This window comes from Marmota marmota, unplaced genomic scaffold, assembly GCF_001458135.2.
Source record: "Marmota marmota marmota unplaced genomic scaffold, marMar, whole genome shotgun sequence".
NCBI classification, from domain to species: domain Eukaryota; kingdom Metazoa; phylum Chordata; class Mammalia; order Rodentia; family Sciuridae; genus Marmota; species Marmota marmota.
In genome coordinates this window covers 31,226,812-31,240,534 of record NW_025999977.1, presented here as the reverse complement: position 1 = coordinate 31,240,534, position 13,723 = coordinate 31,226,812, and the positions used below count along the sequence as shown (strand labels likewise).

The window sequence follows — 13,723 nt, the reverse complement described above, 5'->3', positions numbered from 1 at the left end:
TTCTCTCTCTCTCTCTCTCTCTCTCTCTCTCTCTCTCTCTCTCTCACACACACACACACACACACACACACACACACACTTCTATGACTTTAAGAGCATCGTCCACTTCCACTAACTCCTGTCAGAATCTCCATCCCTTCCTGGACACCTGCCTCCCTTCTAGACAGGAACTGTGGCCTTGCTGGCCAGGGCTTTGGCTTGAAGTGCCTCTCCCCTCTTATATTTGGTGCCAGCATCATTTGGCAAGAACTTAGGCAAAACTTGCCTCTTTTGGGAAGTCTTCCAGGACTGGCACTTCTGGACCCTAGCACCCCTGCTTACAGCTTCTCTATTAGTTGTCTCTGCTACTTTGTGTTAGTAAAGGGGTGGGAAGTTTTATTTTTTCCTTTTATTTATGCCATGCATGTTTAACTTCCAAAAAGTGTTTCCACATCCACTATATTATTTCATCTTCAATGTCACCTGGTGAGGTAGGTGGGTGGGGAAAAGCATTCCACCTAACAGTTGGGAACTTGCAAATGGAGGTGGCAGAAGGGCACAGGCTTTGGCTTGGGTGGGTTTCTAATCTCCCTAAGCCCCAGGTCTCTCATCTGTAAAAAGGGGATAAAAATAGTTCCCAACCATAGGTTATTTAAAGGATTAAATGAGACCACACAGGTAACGTGTTTACCTCACACAGAATCAGAGCCCAGTGTCATTATTTTAATGATGATGAAATTCAGGCTCAGAGTGGAGAGTGTGGCAGGGAAAGCCAAGGGCTTAGAGGCAGCAGATTCTAGTTCTCTGTGCTCAGTGGCTTTGGGAAAGTCACTTTACCTCTCTGAGCCTCAGTTTTTTTCATCTAATAGAAAAAATGACACCATATATCACATACTCTGGGGGAGTTGAAAGGATTAATTCAAAACCACTTTTGAAAGCAAATTCTAAATTATGACATGTCTCAAAAAATGTTAATTTAATTAACTGTCTAAATTCCTACAACACATAAGTGCCGGAACCAGGTTTCTCACTCCTGATGTTCATTTCAGCAGGTCGTGTTTTCTGCCTGCCTCCCACTGGAGTCCCATAAATGCTGCTGACTGGCTGGTGGGGTGGTTAGGTGGGCTGGGTGCCACAGCTCCAAGCACCAGGATTGCACAACTGTGGCCCCAGCTGGTGGCCTCTCCCTGTTTCTTCCCCACACTCATGAGAGTAGAATTATGCAGAGAAAGCAGAGCTCAGAAACCAGAACCATTCTTGCCATCCCCAACTCTCCTGTTTCATCTCTGCTATTGGCCAAGAGAACAAAGAAGGGTCAAGGAGGGAGAAGACTTAATGAAAATGGATCCCAGTGCCTTAGGGACTGTGGCACCAGGACTGGTTCTGAGAAGGTGGGAGGAATCCTAGGATCCACACAGCAACAAGGATATGTGTTTTCACTAGCATTTCCCCACTGGCTCATGGGTCAGTTCTCTAGTTAGTCGTCTTTGGAGTTTGCAGGGAGAAAATACCTTGGTCTTCACTGCATCTTTCTCTTCTGTCTCTGGGAAAGCCCAGAGCAGAAACTAGCAGGTCCCTTGAGAATAACATCATGAGAATCCCTGCTCAGAGAAGAACAATCTGCCTTGGACATCTTGCCTTGGTTGCTGTGTTAACCTTGGTTTTCGTTGCTGCGACCAAAACACCTGTCAAGAACAATTTAGAGGAGGAAACACTTATTACTACTTTAGTGATTCAGTCCATTTGTTGGCCAATTCCATTGCTCTAGGTCCAAGATGAGGCAGCATATCATGGAAGAAGAGTGTGACAGAGGGAAGCTGCTCTGGGTCATGGCAGGTGGGAAGCAGAGAGAAAGGAAGAGGAAGGGATCACAGGAAAGATGAATCCTGCCAGGGCATGCTTCCCAGTGACCTACCTCCTCCAGCCATGTCCACCTTCCTACAGTTACCACCCAGTCCCTTCAAACTAGGATGGACTGATTAGGTTATAGCTCTCACCATCCAATCATTTTACTTCTGAACATTCTTGCATGAACCCAGGAACTTTGGAGGGACATCTCATGTCCAATCCATAACAGTTGTGAAGGACTTCAGGGAGTGTCTGAGTCCCTTCTGACCATTCCTTTGAGATGTTCCAGTTGGCCCAGACAGGATCAACTTTGATGTACTCAGGTCAACCTATCCTGAACTATCTTGCTTCCATCCTCCCTGCTTCCAAGTATCCTTTTCTAAGCACCAGTTGCTTCAGTATAGCTTGGGGTTCTCTGAGTTACTGTTCAGATGATAATGAGCACATGGACAAAGGGATCAGTGGGGTCAAGGACAAAGAGGTTTGATCTCAAGCTTAACTGTGAACTCCCAGCATGACGTTGGGAATATTCCCAAGACCCCCAGTCAGACACACATGGTCTGACCCTATGTTGGTCATAGGGATGAGGTAGAAATTAATGAGACCCTGAACCTGGAGTTCATTGAATGTAAGATTTTACCATAAGAGTAAAATTTATTTTTCCTAAGAGTTACGTGAACTAGAGGAGTAGACCACAAATTCAAGTTCATGGGTCTATATTGAGTCAAAATGACCACCAAACTGTGTGAAATCAACATAATTTAAAGAAGAGACAAGGCACCATGAGTTCTCTTCATACACCCTTTCAGTATCCATACAGTATTATCATCCAAACATATTCCTACTATCTCACCTTAGTCATATTTCAGTTTTCGGGTTCTATTCAAAAGTGGACTCCAAATAACAGTGGCCAAAAATAACAATCATGTGCTGGTTTCTAGTTCCATAATTTGGAACATATCCTCTGCTGTCCTCATCTGGGGTCATGTAGGCCACAGTCAGTTGGCAGATGAACAGGTAGGGAATAGGATAGAGATTGGCAGGGCCCAGCTGGCCCACTGGGGCCTCGGTGGGGATGACTGGCATTACTGGGATGACTGGGACATTCTCTCCATGTGGTCACTGGTCCTCAGGAGATCAGCCTGGACAGGTTTCCTTACATGGGAGTCACAGGACATCAAGAAGTTGAGAGCAAAACCACAAGGCCCACCCTTACTTCTGCCATATTCTGTTGATCAAAGCAAGTCACAGAGCCAGCCAGGATTCCAGGAGAGGAAACACTCCACCTTGATTTTACATTGCAAGGAAGCATGCATCCAGGCATGGAAGAAATTACTGGAGCCATCGCGTTATAACTGATTACAGTCACTGATGCTGCATACTTACAGATTATTCCTTTCACACTTGGGAATGGCCTTTTCCTCAGTGACAAAGGCAAGTGGAGACTCCCACTGGACTAAGTTATTTAAGTGAGGATATTCATTTATATGACATCATCAAGCACCACACACATAATCATATTTCAAAACAACTTCATTATTGTTATTCATTATTCCCATTTTTGTTTACCAGGAAGGCTGATGTTCAGGGAGGGTTAATGACCTAATGTCACTCAATTATAAGGGGAGGAGCTAGGAGTTTCTGCATCTTTGAAATAGGAATCGTAAAACTTCACCACCTGCACAGTTAGGAGGCTGGAATGAGGCACTCCATGTGCAAGTGGCTGGTAAACCCCAAAGCTCTGCACAAATATTAGCTGTTTTCACCAGGCCAAATAGACTCTGTTGGGAGAGGGGGCCGTGCAGGAAGGCGCCAGAGCCATCTGAGCCAGACGCCAACTGTTGTATGTCTCTCAGCTGCTATTTGCTTTGGCTTCAGACCAAATCCTTCACCCAGTGCCTTTGGTGATTATGGACAAGAAAGAGCCCCATGGGCCAGGCTGGCAAGCCAGGGCATGCTACTGGTGAGGACAGCCTGCCATAGGCTTGCGCCCACCACAAGAAGGGAGAGGCTCTAGCCAGGCTCCACCTGCCTGGCCGTTGTCTCTAATAGCCACAGTGGTCAGTTAGCATAGGTGGAGCTACATTTTTCTTTAAATTATTATTCAAGGTCACATACACATCCTTGAGTTGCTCCAAGTTTACTTTTCCCCAACTCTTCTCTAACTTTCAAACCAATCCTTTCTATTTTGCCTTATTTAAAATCCCCTTTCTTTATAATTATTTATCCCACATCTTTATTCTGTATACCCAAAGTTTCCTCCACCTCATTATCTTATCTGTTACCTGGCTTCTTTATGTTCCAGTTCTGTGGCGGACCTCATTCTCTCAGAAGACAGAAGACAGGATCAGTCTTCTCCAACCTTCTATTTGTACATATACCTTCTACCCACAGGTAAAATCTTTTCCTCCTTTGAGGTGCATGCTACCTTGTTGCTATCATCCGTCAACTTCCCATCTATCACTACAATCCTTCTTTGAGAATTCTGGTTTCTCATTCACAGCTTAGATCACGAAGGACGCCTTCAGTATTCATTCAATGTTTCGGACTCATATTTCCTTAAGTTTTAAAACCCTATTGCCCTTTGTTCACATCCCATGATAGCAGAATACACATTGTTAAAGGCTTTACATGGGGAAAAGGAATTAGATTTACATGATATAGCTGATGGTGACAGAAACAGAACCTGTGAGATGTTAAAGGGGACAGGTTTCAGCTATCAATCAGGAGTGATCTACTGGTGAGGAGGCTGCCTTGCAGTTAATTACTTCTAGCTACAGGAGTATTCACACAAAAAAAGACTGATGCAGGTGGCAAAATAAGTCAGATTAGGAGTCAGGAAATCTGGTTTTTGAAGGTTATCTCAACTCCTTCGCAACTAATGGAAATTGGACAGTTTTCAACTTCTCTAAACTTCAGTTTTCTCATGCTTAAAAATGAAGAACGATAATTCTTATCACACTCTATCACAGGAAACCAAATGCAATCAAGAGTGAGAAAATAATTGTAGGATATGCAATAAATATCATTAAAAGCTCTGGTAAGACAATATATATATATATATATATATATACCTTATATAAATCTAATTTTATGTTAAGTTAAAAATGAAGAGAGAGGACAACTAAATACTGAATTCTGGTTCAGAGGGTGGATAGATGCTTGCATTTATTTCCAACCTCCCTCCACTTCCTCAAACTCCTGGATATTTTAAAGGTATAAACCAAGAAGTGTGAGAGGACCGAGAAAAGGGACAGTAACAGCAACATGTTGGAGGTATGAGGTAAATGACAACAAACCTGAGAAAATGGGACGCTCAGATAGCTTTGGGAAAGCAGTCAAGGGGATCTGGTTAATAGTACAAAACTTCTAGATCAATCAGCCTCCAAAACACTAGGACCCAGGATGCATCTTCTAGGCAGAAGATTGATACATCTTCTCTGGAAACATGTTGATGCTGGGTTCCAGCCATATCACCCTACAGAAACACTCATATTCATCAAGGGCTACCCATAGTTTGAAGCTTCCAATCAGCTTTTCAGTATCTCAAATGTGAAGAAACCAAAGAGCATCAGCCAGATGATGAGCATCTCTACTAAGAAAGACAAGAATGCTACTGACTTTTGTATGGCGATTGTCTGTCTTATAACTTAACTGAATTCATTAATTCTTTCTAACAGTGTTACAGATCATGTCACCTGTAAATGAGACTATTTGACTTCTGATTTGGGTGACTTTTTCTTTTTCTTGCCTCACTGCTGGCTGGTACTACCATATTAAACAAAAATGGTGAGGGTGGGCTTCCTTGCCTAGTTCCTTCCTTGCCTTTTTCTTAGAGGAAAAGCTTTCAACTTATCACCAGTGAGTATGGTGTTAGCTGGGGCTTGTCATGTGTAGCCTTTCTTGTGTTTTTGTATGTAGATTCTTTCTATACCTAACTTGTTGGGAGTGCTGATCATGAAAGCTGTTTAATTTTGTCAAAAGCTTTTTCTGTATTTATCCCACATGATCAGATGGTTTTTGTCTTTCATTCAGTTAACATGTATTGATTTGCATTTCTTTAGATGTTTGGTAGAATTCAGCCTTGAAGCTATTAGGTCCTGAGTTTTACTTTAATGGGGGATTTTTAATTACTGATTCAGTCTCCTTGGTTATTGATATGTTTAGATTGTCTATTTCTTCATGATTCAGACTTGGTAGCCTGGTAGCTTGTGTTTCTGGGTTATCCAATTTTTTGCTGTCTAATTGTTCAGAGTAGTGTTGTGATTCTTTATATTTAAAAAAAATATTAGTTATTGATGGACCTTTATTCATTTATTTGTTTGTATGTGGTGCTGAGAATTGAACCCAGTGCCTCATACATGCTAGGCAGGCGCTCCACTACTAAGCCACAACCCCAGTCCTGTGATTCTTTGTATTTTTGTATCAGTTATATCTTCTCTTTTACTTCTGATTTTGTTTATGTGAGTCTTTCTTTTTTTTCTTGGTTAAACTACTAAAGGTTTGTTGATTTTGTTTATACTTTTAAAGCTCAACTCAGCTTTGTTGATTTTTTTCTATCTTTGTTTATTTCTTTCACTTATTTTTGCTCTAATCTTTGTTATTTCTTCCTTTCTAATAACTTTGGGCTTACTTTGTACTCCTTTTTCTTGTGCCTTGTGGTATGTTAGATTATTTGAGATTTTTCTTCTTTTTAAATGTAGGCATTTATTACTATAAACTGTCTTAGAATTGTTTATGATGTGTCCCCTTAAGTTTGGGTATATTGTATTTTCATCATTTGTCTCAAGGCATTTTAAAATTTCCTTTCAATTTCCTCTTTGATCTATTGATTGTTCAGAAGTAAGTTGTTTAATTTCCACATATTTGTGTATTTCCAAAATTCCTCCTGTTATTGATTTCTAGTTTCATAATATTGTGGTTAGAAAAAATAATTGATGTGATTTCAACATTCTTACGTTTTTTTAAAGTCATGTTTCGTGATTTGATTTCAGTTAGCATTTTGTTGCTGTGACCAAAATACCTGCAAGAACAACTTAGAGGAAGAGGAGTTTACCTGGGGCTCATAGTTTCAGAGGTCTCAGTTCATACATAGCCAATTCCACTGCTCTGGGCCCAAGGTGAGGCAGCACATCATGAAAGAAGAAAACTGCTCAGCTCATGTCAAGGTCAGGAAGCAGAAAGAGACAAAGGAGGAAAGGGGCTACAGGGGGAATGAACATTTCCAGGGCACTTCCCCAGTAACCCACCTTTTCCCAAGGTTCTGACTGCCTATGATTACCACCCAGTTCACAGGAACTAGGATGAACTGATTAGGTTACCACTGTCACAATCTGATCACTTCACCTCTGAACATTCCTGCATTAATACAAGAGTTTTAGAGGGACACCTCATATTCAAACCACAATAGTGACCCTAATGTGAACTATCCTGAAGATGTTCCATGTGCACTTGAGAAGAATACGTATTTTGAAAACAAATTTTTTTTATAAATAGTTTATTTTTATTTTAGTTTATTATAAATAGTTTATTTTTATAAATAAACTAAACAATTTAGAAGAAGTGACTATTTTTCAAGAGAGAAGAAAAAAATATGTATGATATGGCTATCTTAGGGAGGTAAGACATGCAACCATGTAACAAAATTGAGATGTTTTATTAAAAAGAAACATTCATAATGGGGAAAAAGTGTCCGTGGAAATAAAAAATATGATAGCAAAATTGAAAACTGAAGCAGAAGGGTTGAAAGATAAAGTTGAAGAAATCTTCCAGCAAGAGCAAAAAATTAAGAGATGGAAGATAGGAGAGAAAAGTTAAGGAAAGTAGATTACCCTGAAAAATCCAATATGGAAACAATAGATGAGCTCTCCCAAAATGGACAAAATGAAGGGATAGACTGACAAAGAAATAATTCAAGATGACTTTTCAAAATTGATAAACATGAGTTTTCCAATTGAAATAACGAATTAATGCCCATTCTGATCAATAAAAATAGATTGATAAAAATATTAGTGCAAATAATTATGAGATTTTTAGAATTAAGATCCTATAGACTTTCAGAGGAAAAATAATAGTTACAAAGAACAGGAATCAGGATGGCATCATCCTTTTCATTTGCAATGTTGAATGTTAGGATAATGGAATAACACTTTCAAAATTCTGAATGGAAATTATCTACATCCTAAAATTCTACACTCAAATCAAAATATGAGTGTAGAATAAAGACATTGTCAGACATGTAAAATTCAAAAAAATCTACTTCCTATCTGCCCTTTCTCAGGAAATTTTCACAAAATGTACTCCACCCAAATGAGAGATTAAGCCAAAGAAGGAAAGACAGGACATGGGAAAGAGGAAATTCAACACGGAAGAAAGGTCAAAGATACTTCCAGAATGAAACGGAAATTTTTTTGTCAGCTTTTTGTCTCTGTGACCAAAAGATCCGCAAGAACAACATAAAAAAGAAAAAGTTAGTTTTGGTTCACAGTTTAAGAGGCTCAATCCACAGTTGGCCGACTCCAAAACTCTAGGCCTAAGGCAAGGTAGAACATTATGGTGGAAGGGCCTGGAAAAGGAAAGCTCAGGACAATCAGGAAGCAAAGAGAGCTCTGCTTACTAGAGACAAAATATAAACACAAAGACATGCCCACAGGGACCCACGTCCTCCAGCTATCTTCCCAGTTACCCCTCCCCCAGTTAATCCATATCAGTGGATTAATCCATCAACTCAGTTACAATTCTCACAATCAACTATTTCACCTCTGAACATTCCTACATTGTTTTATACATGAACTTTTGGGGCACCTCATATGTAAACCATAACAAGAAACATGAGCTAGGACTACAGTGGTAATATAGCTATAAGGGGCTATCAGATCATTTAGGAACAAATAAGAAGGCTCCAGGGGATTTCTCCAACATGAAATTGATTGACCGAAAGTAGTTCTGAATATACTGGCAGGAAATTTAGGCAATTGGTGGAGATTTTGATGTTGCCTTAATTTAAGGGCATAAAAAAGTGACCCAAAGTACATTATTTAACTCTAGGGAAAGTTAAAAGTTATTGGGGGAAAAAATAAGTTTACTACATGGCTCAGCTGTGCACATTGTTTACATAGTCATAAAAACACCAAATATTGTCCTAACCAAAATTATGATAGAGCTGCAATGATCCTGGGAAAACCGGAGGGTTTTGTGGTGGTGGAGGGGTGGTGGTGGGTAGAGGGGAATGAAAGAGAATGAAATGCTCTATCTCCAATGGTAGAAAGTCAATAGATAATTTCTCAAAATGAAAAACCAGCAAGTAGTAGTATAAGTTTGTATGGAGGATCAGTCATTTATTCAAAAACATTGCCTCTGGGGAAGGGAAATTGAGTGGGGAAACTGATGGTTTTTGCGACACACCTAGTAAAATAGCTTAACAAGACATGTGCATAAATTTGATTAAAATGCAAGTGAAAAATTGTCAAATAATGTGGATGATTATTCTTGCTGTTCTACTTATAAGGCTGTTAATACCCAGGAGGTTAATACCTAGTGAGACCAGGGACATGAGTCTGCTCACCTTCCTTGCCCCATCACCTCACATCATGAAAGCATCCCACATGAAAATAGCTCACCTCGCCATTTTCAAAGGTAATGTTGACAACACTTGATTACTCCCTGCATACTAGCTTCGGAACTTGATGCCTGGTTAGGATATGCCCACTCTATATGAGAAGGGCCACCTTCAGTCAGAGGTTACTCCGACGACTTCTCCAGTTTCCTCCCACTCCAAGACAGGGGATAAAACTATACAAAACTCACTGGAGTCACACAGATACATGCCTAGGGGCCTTTGGGGTTGATGAATGGCAGGAGCCAAGATAGAGTCAGGGAAGACTCCTGGAAGAGGCTATCATCTGTGCTTACATCTTAGGTTCTGCTCCTTAAAACTGTGCACTAGTCATCTATTTGCTACATTGAATTAAAGCATGACTAAGTAGTGCATTTTAATGTTTTCCTTTCTTTTACATTGTTCGTTGAACACACAAAGTCATAGTTGAAGAAATTGATATTTCCAACACCTAGTATCATGGCATCATATAGCAGAAGAAGTGTGGGTCTGCTGTCTAGCTGATGTTCTGCATAATAAGGAGAGAAGTTCCAACTGTCAGCAAGAATGCCAAATTGCAAGGAGCAAGTGGATAAGTATTAGAACTCAGGTTGTTTGGTTTGATTGACTCTGTCTTTCACTCACCTTCCACCAGTCTCACCATCAGTTACTGGGGGGCTACAAGGAACCACAGGAGAGCAGAATCCCTGGCGAGGCAGAAGCAAACAAGAGATAAGGGGAACATAAGATTTGCAGTGGTAGTTGGTTCTTTGGCAAAACAAACAGCTTGTGATAACCTCATTCCAAGCTTTAACATATCTTGTGTCAAAAATGCAAAATGCCAAGTGGAAGAAAAGCACTAGACTTCTCAAGGGCCCCATCCAAAAGGCCTCATAAACCCCATTCAAACACAGTTGCTCTCATTATTGCCTCTGAACTTGTTCAGTGTCCCTCCCCACCCCCAGAAGAGTGCTCAGGTTTCCTTCAGGCTGGGATCCAACTTGCAAAGACGTGCCAAAGAGCTAGTGTGTGGGGTGCTGAATTTAAATGCCCCATTCTCTACTAGCCACCCCCATGAGATGGCATTTTTGCATGAACAACATGAAGAACCAAAACATGATTTGAGATAGACTTTATTGCCATGATAAATGGCTTTCTCTGAGGGGCATTTCCACAGGCTTCAGTTGTGGTAGAAGACACTATGCATTCGAGTTAAGATCTCTTTCTTGTGTCTCAGGGAAGAAAAAATACTTGATGAGGTATTATGTAGATGTGTTAGTCTGGTTCCCCTGGGAAGCAGACTCTGAGATGGGAGATAGGCAGATGAGAGATTTATTGGGAGGTAAAATCTATGAAACAAGAGGCAGTAAGAAGCAGCACTGGACAGACGAAGTCCTCAGACTGAGATGAATATCTGATACCTGAAATGAAAAGGGAGAGGAAGAAAAATGGAGCAAGGAAAAGCTCAACCCAACCCAATAGAAATTCCAGAACAAAACCAACGATTGCCCAGTGGAGAAGCCCCACATTACACAGAAATGGCCACGCTGCAGGGTCTCCACCATGCTCAGTCATGCAGCAGAATATTAAATCAGCCCAATGCTGAGGCTGGAACTCCAGGGCACTGCAGATGGAGGCTGTCTACTAATTGCACTTTATATAGCTGAACATCAAATTCTTTTCTTGAAGGAAGTTGTGAAGAGCATGCCTGTCATAGTAGGGATGACAATAAGATAATAAAATACTAAGATGCCATGCCTTAAGCCAAGATTTAACAGATGTGGAAAGAGTATTGCAAAACACTGTCAATCGAGATAAGAATACGGCCAGGCATGATGACACATGCCTATAATCCCAGCAACTTGGGAGGCTGAGGCAGGATCACAAGTTCAAAGCCAACCTCAGCAACTTAAAGAGGCTGAAAGAACTTGTTGAGACCCTATCTCAAAATAAAAATCATTTTAAAATGGGCTGAGGGGTGTGACTCAGTGGTTAATTACCCCTGGGGTCAATCCCTGGTGCCAATAATAACAACCAAGAAGAGAACATACTGAACTGATAGAAATTTGAAACTTGAATGGTTTAGTTTTCTATCCAGTTTTGCAGTACAAACTGTTTCATTCATTATTTTAAATTTCATCATTGGCAACGGCTTATTGATCTTCTGTGTATCATACACTATTCTTGGCCTCCACTCACAAAGAAATCTTAATGAAAGAATTAAATAGTTAAAACAATGCATAATAAGCCCTAATGGAAATGCCCGTGAGTTATTGCAGAAGCTCAGAGGAAGGTAGGACAAAAACATGAAATAATTTAGGCTTTTGTTTCACCCTTGGATAGGAGCCCTGTCAATCTACTTCATAAAGCACCAAGTCTAGTGTGTGTATTGTAAATGAGCTACCCAAATGGTTTGGAATAGTTAGGCAGCTGATTATTTCAGCAATGATCTCTGGAACAGACAGTTCTCTGTTGAAAAGAATATCATAGTCTCATAATGAAATTTAGACCACATTGGAATCCACACAATCCCCACCCTAACCAAACTGGACATTGACTCCAGGGGTAGAAAGGTAGGCAGACTTTAGCTCACAGGTTCATAGGCAATTTTGCCACCTCAGAAGGCCAGGGCATCACTGTTCCCTATTTGGATTCATTTTGGTCACACAGACCTGATACCCAGGAATATGAATGTTGATCAGGAGTTCACATGATGTGTACCGCTCTGGGATGAGAATCTGTGGTAGGCATTGAGGAATATAATGATGTATACAACATAGCACCTGCTCTTAAGGGGCAAACAGTACCAGGTCTTGGAAAGTCCACTAGTTCCCATGGAGCTCTCCTTGTGTCTATGACTGTCTTTGGGCCCCTCTGAGAGCTTTGATAGACTACCTCAGACTCTCGGACTGTCTGAGCCTACATCTTCCATTGACCTTGACTTCTACACTGAGCCCTACACCTCCAGACCATGGAACTGCTTAAGTTTATGGTGTTGTTACTGCCGTTACTCCTACTGACCTAACACAGTCTGAAGTCATTACACCCACCTGTGCTAAGGGCTGGAACCACCATTATCCTGACATGCGTAGGCTAGGATCAAAACTAGTCTTTGTACAGCACACATTAATGTCCAACTATCTGCAGTGGCTCAGAAATTGGCGTTATTCTCTGTCATGCATGTCTTGAAATGTTTTTATAACAACAGGGGAAAATAAATCTACCCTACGTGAATTAACACAAAACCAGCTTCCAAGTACAAAATGACTTGCATCTTAATGCAGAAAAAATATACCAAAGTGTGCTATGTATTTTATTCCCAAAGCCCACCCTTTGTTTCTATGTTCTAAAGTAGGGTAAGAGGAATTCTGTTATGTGTTCTCTATTCTTTTTCTTTTTTAGCCTGTGGTCTTTATATTTTAGCTACAAATCACCCCATTGGTAAGAGAGTCTCTATCAGGAATCACATGCTTCATCAAAAGTAAACCTCACATTCCTCTTCTAATTGTTGCCTTCTGACAGGTCGGGGAAAATCGTTTTGTTTTCATAGTGAAGTCACAGACATAAATCTCCTAGGATTAAAGCCCTCGCAGCAATCAAGCATGCTCACATCATCCACGAGGACTTCTTTCTGTGTGTGAGAGAGAGAGAAAGAGAGAAAGAGAGGGAATCCCTTTCAGTAAACTCGGATTCTGGAAGAGAACATCAAATTCACCAGCCCCCTCCTCAAGGGTTCTCCAGTCCATTGGGGCTTATAAACCCCAGGTTCAAACCCAAGTTTATACATAAAACAGGAAAACCTCTTGGATTTTTTATTTCCCTTATAATCTCATCATAGTACTTCTTCCTCACTCTCCTTGGCTTCTCCACTTCATTTGTTTGCTTGCTTGTTTGTTTCATTGTTTATTTTAACCTACAAGCCACAGCGATAGGAGAGAAAGAGCGCTGGATTTGGAATTAGAAAGAACCATGTTCAAATCCCTCTTCTTCTGCTTTCTAGCTGTTTGACCTCCTGTGCTCCCTCTTAGTCTGTTTCCACAGCTGTTATAGAGGAATATAATTTCACAAGGTTATTGAGGGAACCAAATGACCTAACATATATAAAAGTGTCTGGCACAGAAGCCTTTAATAAAATCCTCCAGTTTCACTCTCCTGATTAAATGCTCCTCTGAAACAGATCTCACAGTGAGCAGTCCACTCAGCAGGGATCACCTCCATGAAGCTGGGACACTGCTGCAGAAGTCAGAAGTCAGCTGCTGTGACCAGCTGGGAAGGTCCAAGCTTAGGAGGAAACACAATGAT

The 13,723-nt window shown here is 40.7% G+C and overlaps 1 long non-coding RNA gene across 2 annotated transcripts in view; it reads right to left on the bottom strand.

Annotated features, from left to right (window-relative positions):
- LOC107137346 overlaps positions 1–13,723 on the bottom strand; it is a 48,244-nt gene that overhangs the window by 19,846 nt on the left and 14,675 nt on the right. The window contains exon 4 of one of the 2 annotated variants that reach the window (XR_007348119.1): positions 10,067–10,128. This is a non-coding gene — a long non-coding RNA (uncharacterized LOC107137346). Of the gene's footprint in view, positions 1–8,093; positions 10,129–13,723 lie in introns of those variants that run through there. The other variant, XR_007348118.1, reaches the window with a different exon arrangement.